The following is a 16,494-nucleotide window of genomic DNA, read 5'->3' as shown; positions in this document are numbered from 1 at the left end:
TCTTTGAAAAAGTCAATAAAGTTGACAAGCTGTTCATTTAGAATGATCAGGACGGGGAAGCGCTCAAATCACCAAACTCAGAAATGAAGGGGGGACACTTATACCAGCCTCGTGGGAACACAGAGGAAGACAAGGGAGCGCTATGGACGACGGAAGGACAATGGATTAGATGCTGAGAGCAATCAGACAGATTTTAGTGAAATGCAACCAACCATCGGGACTCAAGAAGAAACAGAAGGCCTGGGCACACGCAGACCAGGCAGGGAGCCAGTTACCAAAGTCAAAACTTCACACAAAGAGAAGCTCCGGCCCAGGCAGCCTCACTGGTGAATTCTACCAAACATTTAAAGAATTAATTTCTCAAAAACATACAAGTTCCTCCTATCAGAGCAGCACTATTCTTAACAGACAAGACATGGATGCAACCTAACTGTCCATCGACAGAGGAATAGATGGAAGGTGTGGTACATTATACAATAAAATATTGCTCAGCTACTAAAAAGAATGAAGTAACGCCGTGTGCAGCAACACGGATGGACCTGGAAGTTATCACACCAAGTGAAGTCAGAGAAAAACGAGTATCGTATGATACCACTTCCATGTGGAATGGAAAACACGGCACAAATGAACTTGTCTATGAAACAAAAACAGCCTCACAGACACAAAGCACAGACTTGTGGTGGCCGGGGGGTGGGGGGGTGGTGTAGAGGAAGGGGGATGGAGCTCGGAGCTTGGGTTAGCAGACGCAAACTATTATATGTAGACTGGACAAAAAACAAGGTCCTCCCAGGTGGCTCAGCGGTAAAGAATCCACCGGCCAATGCAGGAGACACAGAGAGTGGAGTTTGATGCCTGGGTCGGGAAGATCCCCTGGAGGAGGAAATGGCAACCTGTTCCAATATTCTTGCCTGGGAAATCCCATGGACAGAGGAGCCCGTCAGGCTACAGTCCGTGGGGTCGCAAAGAGACACAACTGAGCATGATACATCTACACAGGTATTGTACAGCACAGGGAGCTATATTCAATATCCTGTGATAAACTATATATATGTACATGGAAAAAACACCAAAAAAAGGATTTATACATGTGTATAACTGAATCAGTTTGTGGTACAGCAGAAATTAAACTTACAGTGTCATAAATCAACTGTACTTCAATTTAAGAAAAAAAGAATACCAACTCATTGCAAATTCTTCCAAAAAATAGAAGAGAATACACCCCAACAATTTTATAAGGCCAATATTACTGTGATACCATCCCAAGACAACTACAGACCCATAGCTCTTATGCACATACACACAAAAAACTCAGCAAAATTCTAGTAAACTGCATCTGGCAGCTTACAAAAAGGATTATGAACCATGACCAAGTGGGATTTATCCCAAGAATGCAAAATTGGTTTAACATCGAAAAATCAATTAATGTAAGACACCATATTAATAGAAAAAAGGACAAAATGCAGCTGATCCTCCCAAGAGATACAGAAAAGGCACTTGACAAACACAGAGCCACTTCACGACATAAACACTCAGCAAGGACAAGAGAACCCCTTCAGCCTGACAGGGCATCCGCACGGCGCCCCCCACCACCGTCACACGTGATGGTGAACGGCTGGAGGCTTCCTGAGACCAGGGGCCGGATCCGGTGCGCCTTCTCACCACCTCCATTCAACGGTGTCCCGGGGGTTCCAGCCAGGGCGCCTGGGCAAGACAGTGAAACAGAAGCACCCAGGCTGGAAAGGAAGAAGTGTGGGAAGACCTCTCCTCTCAGGTGAAGTCTGCCTCCCTCGCAGGGGCTGCCCCGGCCCCCAGCCGCCTCTGTCCACCCGTCCCTCTGCACGTGGTCCCCCTCTGGGATCAAGACACAGTCGTCTCACCTAAGGAACTGCCTGGCTGCCCACTGTCACCGCCACACCATCTAGCTTTCCGGGTGGCTCAGAGGTGATGCAGGAGACGTGCGTTCGATCCCTGGGTCGGGAAGATCCCTGGGGGGAGGAAGTGGCAACCCACTGCAGTATTCTTGCCTGGAGAATCCCATGGACAGAGGAGCCTGGCATGAGGCTATCCATAGGGTCGAAAAAGAGTCAGACACAACCCCCGCTGTGGATCGAAGCAGCTCTGGCCTGGCTGAGCCCACGTCCCACCACCAGCAGCCCGTCCCGTGGGGTGGGGACTGCTGACGACCCCCTGGAGCCACGTCCCACCACCAGCGGCCCGTCCTGTGGGGTGGGGACTGCTGACGACCCCCTGGACCAATGCCACACTTTTCACTCTTAGCTTGTTTTGCAAAACAGCTGTTGTTTTTGTTTTTCATAAAAAGACGTTAATTACATTAACATATATGGGTTTAGCTACTGTCATTTTTAAATGCACTGTTAAATATTTTTAAATTATCTTTTTAAACTTCTAACAGTGTCTGTGTGTGCACGTAAGTCACTTCAGTCGTGTCCAGCTCTTTGCGACTCTATAGACCGTAGCCCGCCAGGCTCCTCTGGCCATGGGATTCTCCAGGCAAGAAGACTGCAGTGGGTTGACATACCCTCCTCCAGATCTTCCCAACCCAGGGAATGAACCTGCATCTCGTACATCTCCTGCACGGGCAGGCAGGTTCCTTACCACTAGCACCACCTGGGAAGCCCTTCTATTAGGATACATATCCATAGATACAACGCACATAAACAAAAAGCTCACGGGGTCCCTAAAACTCTTCAAAGAGGGGAGTAGGATCCTCAGACCAAAAGTTTGAGAAGCCCTGTGCTACCCTGCTGCATTCATCCTGCAAGGAGCAGAAAGGGAAGCTTGGCCATCATCCCTAAGATGACAGGGGGTGGGAAGGGCTGTGGTCGTTCAGTCGCTCAGTCGTGTCTGACTCTTTGTGACCCCAGGGACTGCAGCACGCCAGGCTTCTCTGTCCTTCGTTATCTCCCAGAGCTTGCTCAAACTCATGTCCACTGAGTCAGTGAAGCCATCCAACCATTTCATCCCCTGTCACCCCTTCTCCTCTTGCCCTCACCCTCCCAGCATCAGGGTCTTTTCCAAAGAGTAAGCTCTTCACATCAGGTGGCCAAAGGACTGCAACTTCAGCTTCAGCACCAGACCTTCCAATGAATATTCAGGACTGATTTCCTATAAGATTGACTGGTTTGATCTGCTTGCAGTCCAAGGGGCTCTCAAGAGTCTTCTGCAGCACCACAGTTCTAAAGCATCGATTTTTCAGTGCTCAGCCTTCTTTACGGTCCAGCTCTCACATCCATGCATGACTACTGGAAGAATCGCAGCATTGACTATACAGACCTTTGTCAGGAAGTGACGTCTCTGCTTTTTAATACTCTGTCTAGGTTTGTCACAGCTTTTCTTCCAAGGAGCAAAGCATCTTTTAATTCCATGGTTGCAATGTCCACATTGATTTTGGAGCCCAAGAAAATGAAATCTGACAGTTTCCATCATTTTCCAGTAATTTCCCCCATCTGCTTGCCATGACATGATGGGACTAGATGCCATGATCATAGTTTTTTTGAATGTTGAGTTTTAAACCAGCTTTTTTACTCTCCTTTCGCCTTCATCAAGAGGCTCTTTAGTTTCTCTTCATTTTCTGCCATTAAAGTGGTATCATCTGCATATTTGACGTTATTGATATTTCTCCTGGCAATCCTGATTCCAGCTTGTGATTCATCCATCCCAGCATTTTGCATGATGCACTCTACATATAAGCTACATAAGTAGGGTGACAATATATAGCCTGTCGCACTCCTTTCCCAATTTGAAACCAGTCTGTTGTTCCATGTCCAGTTTTAATTGTTGCTTCTTATCCTGCCTACAGATTTCTCAGGAAGCAGGTAATGTGATCTGATATTCTCATCTTATTAAGAATATTTCACAGTTTGTTGTGATCCACAGCCAAAGGCTTTAACAGAGTCAATGAAGCAGAAGTAGATTTTTTTTTTGGAATTCCCTTGCTTTTTCTATGATTCAGCATATGTTGGCAATTTGATCTCTGGTTTCTCTGTCTTTTCTAAATCCAGCTTGTATATCTGGAAGTTCTCAGTTCACATGGTGTTGAAGCCTCGACTGTAAGCTTTTGAGCATCACTTTACTAGCGTGTGAGATGAGTGCAACTGTGCGGTAGTTTGAGCATTCTTTGGCATTGCCCTTCTTTGAGACTGGAATGAAAACTGACCTTTTCCAATCCTGTGGCCACTGCTGAGTTTTCCAAATTCGCTGGTATAATGAGTGCAGCACTTTCACAGCATCAGTTTTTAAGATTTGAAATAGCTCAGCTGGAATTCCATCACCTCCACTAGCTTTTTGTTTGTAGTGATGCTTCCTAAGACCCGCGTGACTTCACATTCCAGGATGTCTCGCTCTAGGTGAGTGATCACACCTTTATGGTTATCTGGGTCATTAAGAGCTTTTTTGTATAGCTCTTCTGTGTATTCTTGCCACCTCTTCTTAATATCTTCTGCTTCTGTTAGGTCCATACCATTTCTGTCCTTTATTGTGCCCATCTTTGCATGAAATGATCCCTTGGCATCTCCAGTTTTCTTAAAGAAATCTCTAGTCTTCCCCATTCTATTGTTTTCCTCTATTTCTTTGCACTGGTCACTTAAGAAGGCTTCCTTATCGCTCCTTGCTATTCTCTGGAACTCTGCATTCACTTGGGTGTATCTTTCCCTTTCTCCTTTGCTTTTTCACTGCTCTTCTTTTCTTAGCTATTTGAAGGCCTCCTCAGACAACCACTTTGCCTTCTTGCATTTCTTTTTCTTGGGGATGGTTTTGGTCATCACCTCCTGTACAATGTCACAAACCTCTATCCATAGTTGTTCAGGCACTCTGTCCACCAGATCTAGTCCCTTGAATCTATCCATCACCTGCACTGTACGATCATAAGGGATTTGATTCAGGTCATAGCTGAATGGCCTAGGGGTTTTCTTTATTTTCTTCATTTTGAGCCTGAATTTTGCAATAAAGAGCTGACGATCTGAGCCATAGTCAGCTCCAGGTCTTGTTTTTGCTGACTGTATAGAGCTTCTCCATTTCCGGCTACAAAGAATATAATCAATCTGACTTCGGTACTGACCATGTGGTGATGTCCATGTGTAGAGTGGAGGGAAGGGAGGGTCCCTAATTCTGCACCGTGGGGTGGACGGCTGCCTGGCACAGGTCCTGGCAGACAGGCTGGCTCCTTCCACCTTGGTTTACTCCCCCGGAGAATGGGCGTGAAGACACAAGTGCCCACTTTCGGGACTGCATCACACACGGGGCGCGTCCACGCCAGGAACCCTGCAGGCCCACACGCTCGTTGTCACCCTGATATTTTTTTTATTTTTTATTGAAGGATAATTGCTTTACAGAATCTTGTTGTTTTCTGTCAAACCTCAACGTGAATCAGCCACAGGTACACATATATCCCTCATCAAGATGGGCCACCGAGAAAGAGAGACGGAGGGAAAGGCGACTCTGGGAGCCCGTCTGGCCCTACAGCGGCAGTAACCGCCTGGCTCCCCTAATACACCCCCTGACCCTGGTCTGAGTGGGTATCCGCCCCCCTCAACCCAAAGACCCTCATCAGAAACAGGCTGATGGAGAGACGGCAGAATCCAGACACCCCTGCCGTCACTCGCCGGCCCGGGACACGCCCAGAATGACCCCGAGGAATCAGGACACACCCACACAAGCGGCCCCCACGCAGTTCTGGACCATTTTCCTGCAGGAAAGCCAAGAAGCCTTGAAACCCTTGGAAACCCAGAGCGTGCCAGTTACCACCCCACGTCTGGAGAATCATTAACCACACACACCAGGCTCTCCACAGCCGTCTTCAGGAATTCCACCCCCAGCTTCACCTGGACTCCGCGTTCAACAACAAAACCATTTAACCACAGCTGAAGGTTTGCCCCACCCCCTTCCCCGGGCGCCAGCTTTATGAACACCCCTGCGGTCATCCGGGTGGATGTAAATCCACGTGTCACCTGCCACAGCCCAGCATCCTGGAGGCGGTGGCAGGGAGGGGCCAGACTGTCCCTGGGTCTGAACCCTCAGGGTGAGGCCAAGAAAGAGCGGGCCAGTGGCCTGCCTGGGCGCTGGACACCTGCGTGGGAGGGGAAGTCTGGACCCACTGGTGCCATCCAGCCATGTGAGAAGGGCTACTCAGAACCGGTGCCCTCCCATCCCTGGGCAACAGAGAAGCAAGACCTGGTCCCTTCCTGGTGACCTGCCTGCCTGGTGACGGGTCCCCCACGCAGCACAGGCCAACGCCAGTGCTTGCCAGACCCCTGTCCAGGGTGATGGGGGCGGGGATCAAGAAAATCCTGAGAAACGAGCCGCTGCGCCTGGGCTTTGAGGGGCGCGGTCAAGCGGGCAGAAGCACCCCTCCACCACTCACCCTGCCTGCCTCCTCCTCAGGGCAGGGGGCCCAGAATTTCCAGGAAGGTTCCAGGGCTCATTTCCCTCCTCCAAGCAAGGCTCCAGCAGGTGTGACCCTCTACCTGGGCCCCTCCCGGGACTCAATCTGGAGAGCCATGGTCCCGCGGCTCCATCCTCCCCTTCGCCAGGCCCAGGCCACGCCATAGGCCCGAGAGCCCCGGGAAGGGTCCTGGGGGGGAGCCGCTCCCCACCCGGCCAGGACGACAGGCCCTGCCTCTCTCTCCTGCGCAGCCCTGGGAGGAGCCCTGAGTGAGCAGTTAGGGGTAAGACATCCCGTCCACAGCGGGGAACCACCTGCCAGAACCCGGAGGGCTGGGCTGAATCTTACCCACCCTCCTCTCCTCCCCTGTGGGGGCTCCAAAGTGAAACCCTTTTCAAGGGGCCCAGTCTAAAGAGAATCAGTCTTCCCCGAAATCACTCTGTCACAGAAGGGCCTGGGACACATCCCTTTCCCCAGCAGCCCCTCCCATCTTTTACCTACCAAAAGCCTTCCAGCCCTCTCTGAATCTTGCGGGAAGCAGACTCCTGAACCCCAAACAAAGGCTTTAATTCAAACACCTGAAACACCCACCTCCTGATCGCTAAGAGTGGCATTTCCAGAAATATTTTCCATTTCTAAAAATCTGTAATGTACTTACACTGCTTGATTGCAGGGCTTTCTCAATCCAAAAGGGATTTTTTTTTTTTAATACTTAGTAGCTTGAGGTCACAGAAGAATTTTAAAGTCAATGTATGGATATTTTCCTTGCAGAGAACTACGCTTGATCAGTTAATAAGAGACCGACAAGCATGAAGACCCATAAGCTGGAGAGGACTCTTGGGAGTCCCTTGGACAACAGGGAGATCAAACCAGTCAGTCTTAAAGGAAGTCAACCTTGAATATTCATTGGAAGGATGGATGCTGAAGCTGAAGCTCCAATACTTTGGTCACCTGATGCAAAGAGCCGACTCACTGGAAAAGATCCTGATGCTGGGAAAGACTGAAGGCAAAAGGAGAAGAGGGTTGCATAGGATGAGATAGTCAGATAACATTCTTTACTCAGTGGACATGAATCTGAGCAAACTCTGGGGAATAGTGAAGGACAGGGAAGCCTGGCATGCTGAGTCCATGGGGTTGCAGAGAGTTGGACACAAGTTAGCGACTGAACAACAAAAATAAAAGTCTATGATATCAGGGTAAAACGCCTCGGGGAAGCAGGGGGTATAAATCCAGGAAAGGAGAGGAGCAAAGAGCATCCCCTATAGGCCCTCAGTTACCTGTCAAGAAAAGGTGGGTATCAAGTCACACTTTAGGCTGCAGTAGATACAGTTAAAGTCAGGATCAGTTCCTTTCCAAATGTCAGTGTTTACTCCCCAGACCAAGCTCTACATCCCGGGCAAATATTTAAACCTACGAAGCACAACTTTAGAAGCTGACTTGCAAATGCAGCGGGGGCACTTCCCTGGTGGTCCAGGGGCGAAGACTTCGCCTTCCAGTACAGTGGGTGCGAGTTAGATTTCTTGTCGGGAGGCTAAGATCCCACATGCCTCTTGGCCAAAACACCAACACACATTAAAGAGAGCATCACATTCAGTAAAGACTTTAAAAACGGTCCACATCAAAAACTCTTCAAAAACAAACACACGCAATGCTCTGGGACCCTTTATTTGGCAGGGAGAGTTGGCCAAAGTGAGTAACACACTCTTTCTGGAAGATAAGTCTGGACAATCCAACAGCGTTAAGTTTGGGTACAACATATAACCCTGGACTTGCCCAGCAGAGAAACAGAGTGTTCTATGACCAGGTGCCCACTGACATGTAAGGAATTCCAGGAGACACCTGAGTGTGGTGGGCAGGTGTGTGACGACATCGTAGCGTGGCGACCTGGGAGGCCCTGAGACCCTTTCAGGCCCCTGACGAGGCAGGGACATAGGAGGAGTGTCAGAGGGACACTCAGATGTCGGCCTTTCCCCCAGCCCCGCCCCATTCTCAAGGAAACCGTGGATTCTCAATGAGTGGAAAGCAGAAGCCTGTGAGAATCTCAATGGCTTAATGAAGGGATTTGTGTGTGTCGGTTTCTAATGGACTCATGAATCATAATAAAGGTGACTATAAAAAAAATAATAAAAAAAAAAGATGACTACATACCTAATAAAAAAGACAAGAAAGAAGGGAAGAAAAGTGGGAAGGAGGTGAAGGAAGGATGGATGGTACAAAGTGGGAGAGAGAGGTGGGAGGGAGAGGAAGGAAGGAACGGAGGAACTCCGTTTCCTCCGCAGCTTTGACCTCTGGAGCCCGTGGCTTCATTCAGTCCCGAGAGTCAAAGGAAGCACTCTGGAAACCTCCCCACGACCGTTTTCAAGCCCTGTCCCGCCCATCCCTGCACTGGTTTCTGCCACTACCCCCCCCCCCCCAGGAGGTGACAGGAGCCTCAGCTGGCCTATCCCGGGGCACATCTGCCAGCTCTGACCCAGTGCACTGGCCCCGAGCCCCAGGCCGGCTCAGGTCTGCCCGGTGGGGACATGGGCTCCCCTTCCCCTTCCACCAAGACTGGAAGCCCGTTCAGTGGTGGCCAGGCCTGTGCTGGATGTATCCTTGCCACCCAGAGACCCACTTCAGAATGACCACGGGAGTCAGTGACAGTAACATTTTGAGCCCTTTCAAAGCATTTCTTGTATCTGCTTTCAAAGGAAAAAAAAAGGTCTATCACATCAGGAAGTGTGATCAGAAACTCTGGTTTTCATGCTGGCTACAGTTTTTCTCACACCATAGTAACAAGAAAAATAAACTTCTAATGGGATGAGTTTTCCCGCTGGGTGACGTGTACGGTGTGGGGGCTCAGGGCTGGGCTCTTCCAGGCTGCCTGGTGCGACCCCAGCTCCCATATTCCCCTGCTGTGTGGTCTGGGGCAAGTGGCTTCCCCCCTCTGGGCTTCAGGCTCCTGATCTGTAAAATGGGAATAACCAATTGCACCTATCTCTTTATGGACGTTTTTGGGTTTTTTTGATGTGGACCATTTTTAAAAAACTTTATTGAATTGGTTACAATGCTGAAGCTGAAGTTCTAATACTTAGGCCACCTGATGGGAAGAGCCAGCTCATTGGAAAAGACCCTGAGGCTGGGCAAGATTGAGGGCAGGAGGAGAAGGGGCGACAGAGGATGAGAAGGTTGGATGGCCGTCTCGATGGACACGAGTTTGAGCCTCTGGGAGACAGTGCAGGACCGGGAAGCCTGGCGAGCTGCAGTCCACGGGGCGGGACACCACTGAGAGACTGAACGACTACAGCAACATTGCTTCTGCTTTATGTTTCGGACTTTGGGCCTCGAGGCATGCGGGATCTTAGCTGCCCGACCAGGGACTGAACCCGCACCCCCTTCAATGCAGAGCGGAGTCTTATCCACTGGACCACCAGGGAAGTCCTTCTCTTCCTGGAGTTTCAGGAAACTTGGATGAGGTCATCTACAGCAAGGTACAGCGCCATGCTGGGCAGAAGGGGAGAAACTTAGAGTGGCCAGAGTAATAACCAGAGCATTCCTGATAGCTCCCAGGGCATCACAGCCATGATCGGACACCCCAGGCCTCGGCCAGGTGTTCTGCGATTTCTTCCTTTCCCAGACTGGGCTGGGGACGCTCTCTGTGCCTACAGGACCCGACGGCCACCCGCATCACAGCTCCTGTGCCACCAACACTGTCCCCCCTCACATCTCCCCTCCAGCCTGGGACCTCCAGGGCGGCCCCCTGCGCCCAGCTCTGGGCCCCCAGATGACTATTTGATGGGCTCATGTTTGCCAGACATAGAAAAAATCCAGTATAACCTAGATCACCTCTGAATGAATGCCCAGTCCCTTATTCGGGTGGGCGGGTCAAGGCCAGATCACAAGGGTCTCCAGGCCTGGCTCTGAGCCCTTCACCCAGTCAGTCCCAGGTGAAGGCAAGGGAGCTTCCAAGACAAAAACGATCGGGCCTTTGTTTGGGGTGTTTTCCTCCTCAATCTAGTCCTTCCCACAAAGCAGAGGATTCAATAAATTGGCCCCGGGGGTGACTTGGAAGATCCTAAATGTTCCCTCCCTGGGGCTTGGGACAGTGTGAGGCGCAGGGAGTCTGTGCTTGTACGTTTTTCTCCAGGCTTCTCCAGCCACACACTCCCCCACCCCTGACTCCAGGAGCAACTACCGAGCACAGGTCTGCAAGCCTGTTGCCAAGCTGGGCCTCGGGTTTACCAGGCAGAAGCTGGAAGCCTGGGGAACTGAGTTCAGCAACCAGGGCCTGAGATCCACAGTGAAGGCGCCCCACAATTCCCTCAGCACCTCCCAAACTGAGCCCCACTTTGGAAAGCCTCCTGCACTCACCCGAGGTAACAAGGACACCAGGACTCTACCATCTGGAAATAGAGGGCATAAGACAAAGAATTATTTTCCCATAAAAATCAGTGTGACTACTGTTTTCCTGCACACTGGTTAACTCTCCACACCTTTCTCTTATTTCAAGCTTTTTCTTCCCTCTTTTTCATCACTGATGAAATACAAAATGCAGCGCTATCTTGGAATACCTTCCTCCTCCTCCTGGTGGCATGCCTCACACCTGACCCCACGGTCCAGGGCTTCTCCTACATAGGGGTCCCCCAGAGGCCTGGACCAAATCACCTGCCCGAGGTGACCCCTAGATGCCAGTAAGGGGGCTGTCCCCACAGCCCCAAGCACTTCAGAAAAACTAAAGAGGGAAAACCTCAGGGAAACACACCTGCATATGAATAGGGCTTTCTAAAGCAATTGTGCTGGGAGCCAGAAGGCAGAAAGATTCCCTCCCCTCCCCCACCCCCCAAAGGGATCCAATTCGTTCGGAGCGGCCTAAAGCTGTCAACATTGCCCACAGGGAAGCAAGCACCTTTATAGGCAAAATCACTTTATTCGTCAAGGACTCCTTTTGATTCCAGAAGAATTACAGCCTCTTCCAAAGGAGCCCAAAGAAGCACCAGCTTTCCACTCAATTCTTTCTTCTTGGAAAAGCAGAAATTCCCCAGCACAATAATGGAACCGGCTTCCAGGAGAGGATGAGATGGTTAGATAACATCACCGACTCAACGGGACATGAATTTGAGCAAACTCCAGAAGATAGTATTCTTGCCTGGAGAATCCCCATGGACAGAGGATCCTGGCCGGCTATAGCCATGGGGTCGCAAAGAGTCAGACACACACACACACACACACACACACACACACACACACACCCCGGAAGACAGTGGAGGACAGAGAAGCCTGGTGTGCTGCAGGCCATGGGGTCACAGAGTCAGACACGATTTAGTGGCCGAACAGCCACACTGACCTTCCCCATTTAATCACCGCCAAGCCCTCAGAGGGTACAAAGTTCCAGGCACACAGACGTTCAACCTTTTTATCAAATAGCACCCTTGTTATCCCGGACAAGTGGTTTGAAAACTCAGGTCTCCAAAAGCAGCCACCTCCGGGGGCTCTTCGGGACATCCCGAAGCCCCCAGGCGCGGAACAGGTGGTCACCAAGGATTCCTGACCGCGGCCAGCAGGACACTGGCATGGAGGCCGGACCCAGCACCCACCGGCTCTCCCTGAGGCCGGGTAGGCCGAGCCGGCGGAGCCGAGGGCAAGTCCCAGGCAGAGACCGAGCCGCCATCCCTCCGCGGACGACTTCCGAAATTACCTCCCTGCTTCTTGGAGCTTAATTTAATTAGCGGGTTGACCTCATTAACGTTTGAACTTGAGTTTCAAACAAAAAGAGGTCATGAAACTATCCAATTTACTACCTCGAACTTCCACACGGGAACCAATTTATTTTCGGAAAATCTCTGAGGACCCCTGGGACCATGCCCATAGCTGCTGCCCACCGGGGCCCCCAGGTACCCCGGGCTGAGCTCCCATCCGGGGGCCCAAGCGACTTCTCAGATCCAGCCGCCCAGGGTCGCTTTAAAAGCTCCACCTAGAAAGCCCACTGTCACCAGCAGCGGCCTCGCCCCCTTCGGACACCCCCAGCCCCACGGAAACACTGACCTCGCCAACGCGCCCACCCTCCCATCCCATGCCGTGTAGACGCACCTACGCGCGGGAGGAGGCGCGCCGCGGTCCAGCACCCTCCGAATTCCAGCGGCGACGTCCACCCCGTCCCCGGCACCTTCCGAACACGGGGCCAGGTCCACCTTGGCCCCCCACCCTCCGATCAGAGGCGGCGAGGCCCTCCACCGGGATCATACCTGCTCGCAAAATCCAGCGGCCCCAGCTCAGGCGGCGAGTGCGCGGTTGCGGTCTCCAGGCGCCCCCCGCGGCCCGGACACCTTGCGGAGGAGCCAGGGCCACGGCGCTGCGCGGGCGGAGCTGCCCGGCAGCCGGGGAGGGATGCCCGGGCGAAAGTTGCCAGGGAAACTTGAGCAACTCGAGCGCGCCGGTGCCAGCCTCCTGCATAATTCACGGGCGGCGGCAGCGGAGCAAGGGGGGCCACTCACCTGCCTCAGTCGGGCCCCCCAACCCGGCTGGGGCGCGCGGCGGGCAGAGGCCGGGCATCTGGCTGGGGCTCTGCTCGACCCCGGGGACCCGAGGGTCCATCCACGACTCCCGGGCCTGCGCCAGGTGCGCTGGCCCCGGCCTCGCAGAGCCCTCTGCTCCAGCCGCGCGCACCTGGATGGGGGCTCTGGGAGCCGGTGCGGGGCCGGGGTAGCCGAGGCAGGGTCTCCGGGGACCTTGCGACCGCGGCACGGGTCCCCGCCCCCCGCGCGCCCTCTGGCGGCCCCGTGCCAGTTCCACCGCCAGGCATGCGGGCCCAGGTACCCGCGCCAGTGGGCGGCGACCTAGGGCAAGGAGACCCCGGGCAAGAGGCGGAGGTAGGTCCATCTGCGGTGCCCCAAGGGGAGGCGCTAGAGGTGAAGGGGGTTCATGGGCGCGGGGGACGAAGAGGGTGCTCCTGCGCTCTGCCCCACGCCGCTTCCAAAGCAGTTTAAATCGACCCCTAGTCCCGAACGAAACAGTGGGGGAGGCTGGGTGGGGATGTCTCTATAGAGAAGTGAGTCCCACCAGGACTCGAAGGACCCTTTCCCAACCCCCCACCCTCAGCCTCTGTGAGTCCAGGACCGCGCTTACCCAGTGGTTGGTGCTCCTGGACGCCAGAAGCACCCACAGGGCAGCTGATCCGCACGGCCGGGCTCCTAAGGGACCAGCCACTGTCCTTCCCGGCCACACACGGTGCCCCCCCTCCACCCCCACCCTGCAACCGCAGCGCCCCGCGATGCCCCCACCCCACACCCCGCCGCCTCCGCCTCACCTGGCTCGGGGCGCGGCTCCGGGAGTCCGGGCGGGTCGGAGCCCCCAGGGAAGGGCGGGAGTCTGCGCTCTCCGGGCTCGGCCGCGGGCTCCGGAGCTACGCCGAGCCCAAGCTGGCCGGAGCGCGGGAGCCGCCGCCGCCGCCGCCGCTCAGGTGTCCGGGTGGTGGGGGGGCGGGGGGACGCTGCGGCCCCGCCCCGCGCGGCAGCCGGGCTGGGGGCTCCGGGCAGGGGCGGCCGGACAGCCCTTCCCCGGGCCGGCCGCGAGCGGTCGGGGCCAGCGAGGGTGGGGGAGGGGTCCCCTTGGCGCCAAAGGACGCGCGAGGCCCGGGACTCACGTGCGCCCCTCGTCCGGGGTCTCCTCCCGCCCCACGGAGGCCGGTCGACCCCTCCCCACCTGGCCCTGTCCAGCTGCAGCCCGCGGTGGCGACTCGGCCGCGGTGTGCGGGGTCTGTTGTAGCAACCGGGGGCCGGCGGGCGCCCGGGGCCGCCTCCGCCCGCCGCCCCGCCCCGCCCCGGGCTGCGTGGCTCGCCGCCCCCCCATCCGGTGAAACCCAGCAGACCTGAACGTCCCAGGATTTTGTAAAGCCCGGTTCCTTCTTCGCGGCCGGCTCCGGCCCGGGAGCGTTTTCTGTTTACAGGGCTCGGAAATGCAGAGCCGCCCGCACCTCTGAGGGTTTGCGGGGCAGATGCAAACTTTGTGCCTGGGCAGCGCGCCGCCGTCCGCCTGGATGGGCGCCTCCGTGCCGGGCGGGCCGATCCGCGTCTCGGCCCGCGGCCCTCCCACCCATCCCGGGTGGGGGAATTAAAGCCCGGGGCTCACAGCAGGCACCCTCCGGGGAATCCTGTTATTATCCAGGACCCCGGCAGGGCTAGGTTTGCCAAAAGCCCAAGGCGGATGTCCTAAGCCCCTGCCCCCCAGCCCCCGGCTCCGAGCTGGGAAGGTGGCTTTACTCCTCCCAACCTGGGGGTCCGAGCCACCGGCTCAAAACTTTTCTCAAGACCCTGATAATTCACTGGTCACTCCACCTGTCTCTGAGGACGCTAGGGAGGTTTCTGAGTCCTGAGATTGCCAGTATTCTGCCAAGGGAAAGCATTTCCGCCCGCCAAAGTGTGCACGTTTAAGGGGGGAGGGGGGGATGGGTGGTTGACAAACACCAGGGTCCGTCCGGGCTGTGACGTTCAGCAAGCCTTCCCCTATACAAAACCTCAATCCACGTCTCCCGGTGAAGAATATATACGTGTGTGTGTGTATATATATATATATATTTTTTTTTTTTTTTAAGTCAATTTTATAGGACATGCCTGAGAGATCTGCATGGGCCAGTGACTTCAACATACCAAAGGCAAAGTTAAATATTTGCTCTAGATATCTTTTTTTTTCCTGCTTGCATAATTGTCCCACATTTCAAAGAAGTCTTTAAAAGCACTTAGATTAAAAAAAAAGTTGTGTTTAGGGCCTGATAAGTTCAGGACACAGGGGGGTAAAATACTGGAAGTCCTTTAGGGCAGCTGCCGGATGCAAACTTCTTTCTCTCCTCTGCTCCCTTAAGCATGAGATCTAATAAAGTATTTGCTGAATGAATAAAGGAGGCAATCAATCCAATAATAATGATCCTTCAAACAGGAAGAATGAAGGCCTGGCAGGATCCTGCCAGTGGAGTGTCTTCTGCCTGGAAGCAGGGGATTGTCATGGGGTGGGGGGCGGTTGGTCAGCAGAACCTTCTCTGGGTTCCTGGGTGGTGGGTCTTCTGGGAAGTTACAGGGAGTGAGGGGGTGGGGAGAGGGCTTTCTTCCACCCATCCCCCGCCATCCCAAATAAAACATGTTACTGATGTTTGCCACTGCTGTGTTTAAAATAGATAACCAACAAGGACCTCCTGTGTAGCACAGGGAACTCTGCTAAGTATTCTGTAATAATTCTATGGAGAAAGAATTTGAAAAAGAATGGATCCATGTATATGTAGGACCGTACCATTTTCATGTACCCCTGGAACTAACACAGCTTAATCAGCTCTGGGTGCTTGGTTGCTCAGTCGTGTCTGACTCTGCAGGCCCCATGGACTGCAGCCCGCCAAGCTCCTCTGCCAGCGGGATTTCCCAGGCCAAAATACTAGAGTGGGTCGCCATTTCCTACTCAAAGGCATCTTCCAGACCTAGGGATCAAACCTGTGTCTCTTGAGTCTCCTGGACTGGTAGGCGAGTTCTTTACCACTAGCACCACCTGGGAAACCCTTCAACATAAAATAAATTTTTAAATGGCAATTTTGCCCTACAACTATAACTCAAGTCACTACCATATCACTCCCCCCAATCAAATTCCTGCCCAGATTTCTAGAACCCCCCTGCAGATGACAGAGGAAGTGGCTGTTATCACAGAGGGGGCCAATGCCAGAACCTGTCTGTGTTTAAGAAACACTTCCCTGGGGACCCAGGCCTCCACCAGCCTGTCCACCCCACTGGACACCTGTCGGCCATCCCCTCCAGTCCCTCTGATCTGTTTGTTGCTTGACAACAGGGATCTGTGCAAGCCGCATCTTTTGGCATTTTAAGGACAGTACCCTGCCTCCGTCCCAGTTTCTCTGTGTCCATTTCTGTATCCAGTTCAGCCGTGCACCGATGAGACAACGTCCTTCCAGGCTTCTCTTGTGAGAAGACTGGGGATCCAAAACCCATGCAGTGGTGTCTTTCCTCACTCCTCAGTGCCCCAGAACACGTAGAGGGCACCCTCAGCCCTGGAGAGCCAGGGCCTGCCAGTGGTTTGCCCCCCAGACATCCCGGATGGAAGCGGTCTTCTTCCTGGTGGACCCAGCG

The sequence above is a fragment of the Bubalus kerabau genome, chromosome 5, assembly GCF_029407905.1.
Source record: "Bubalus kerabau isolate K-KA32 ecotype Philippines breed swamp buffalo chromosome 5, PCC_UOA_SB_1v2, whole genome shotgun sequence".
NCBI lineage: Eukaryota > Metazoa > Chordata > Mammalia > Artiodactyla > Bovidae > Bubalus > Bubalus kerabau.
The sequence above is the reverse complement of the archived record's forward strand: the minus strand, read 5'-3'. Positions refer to the sequence as shown.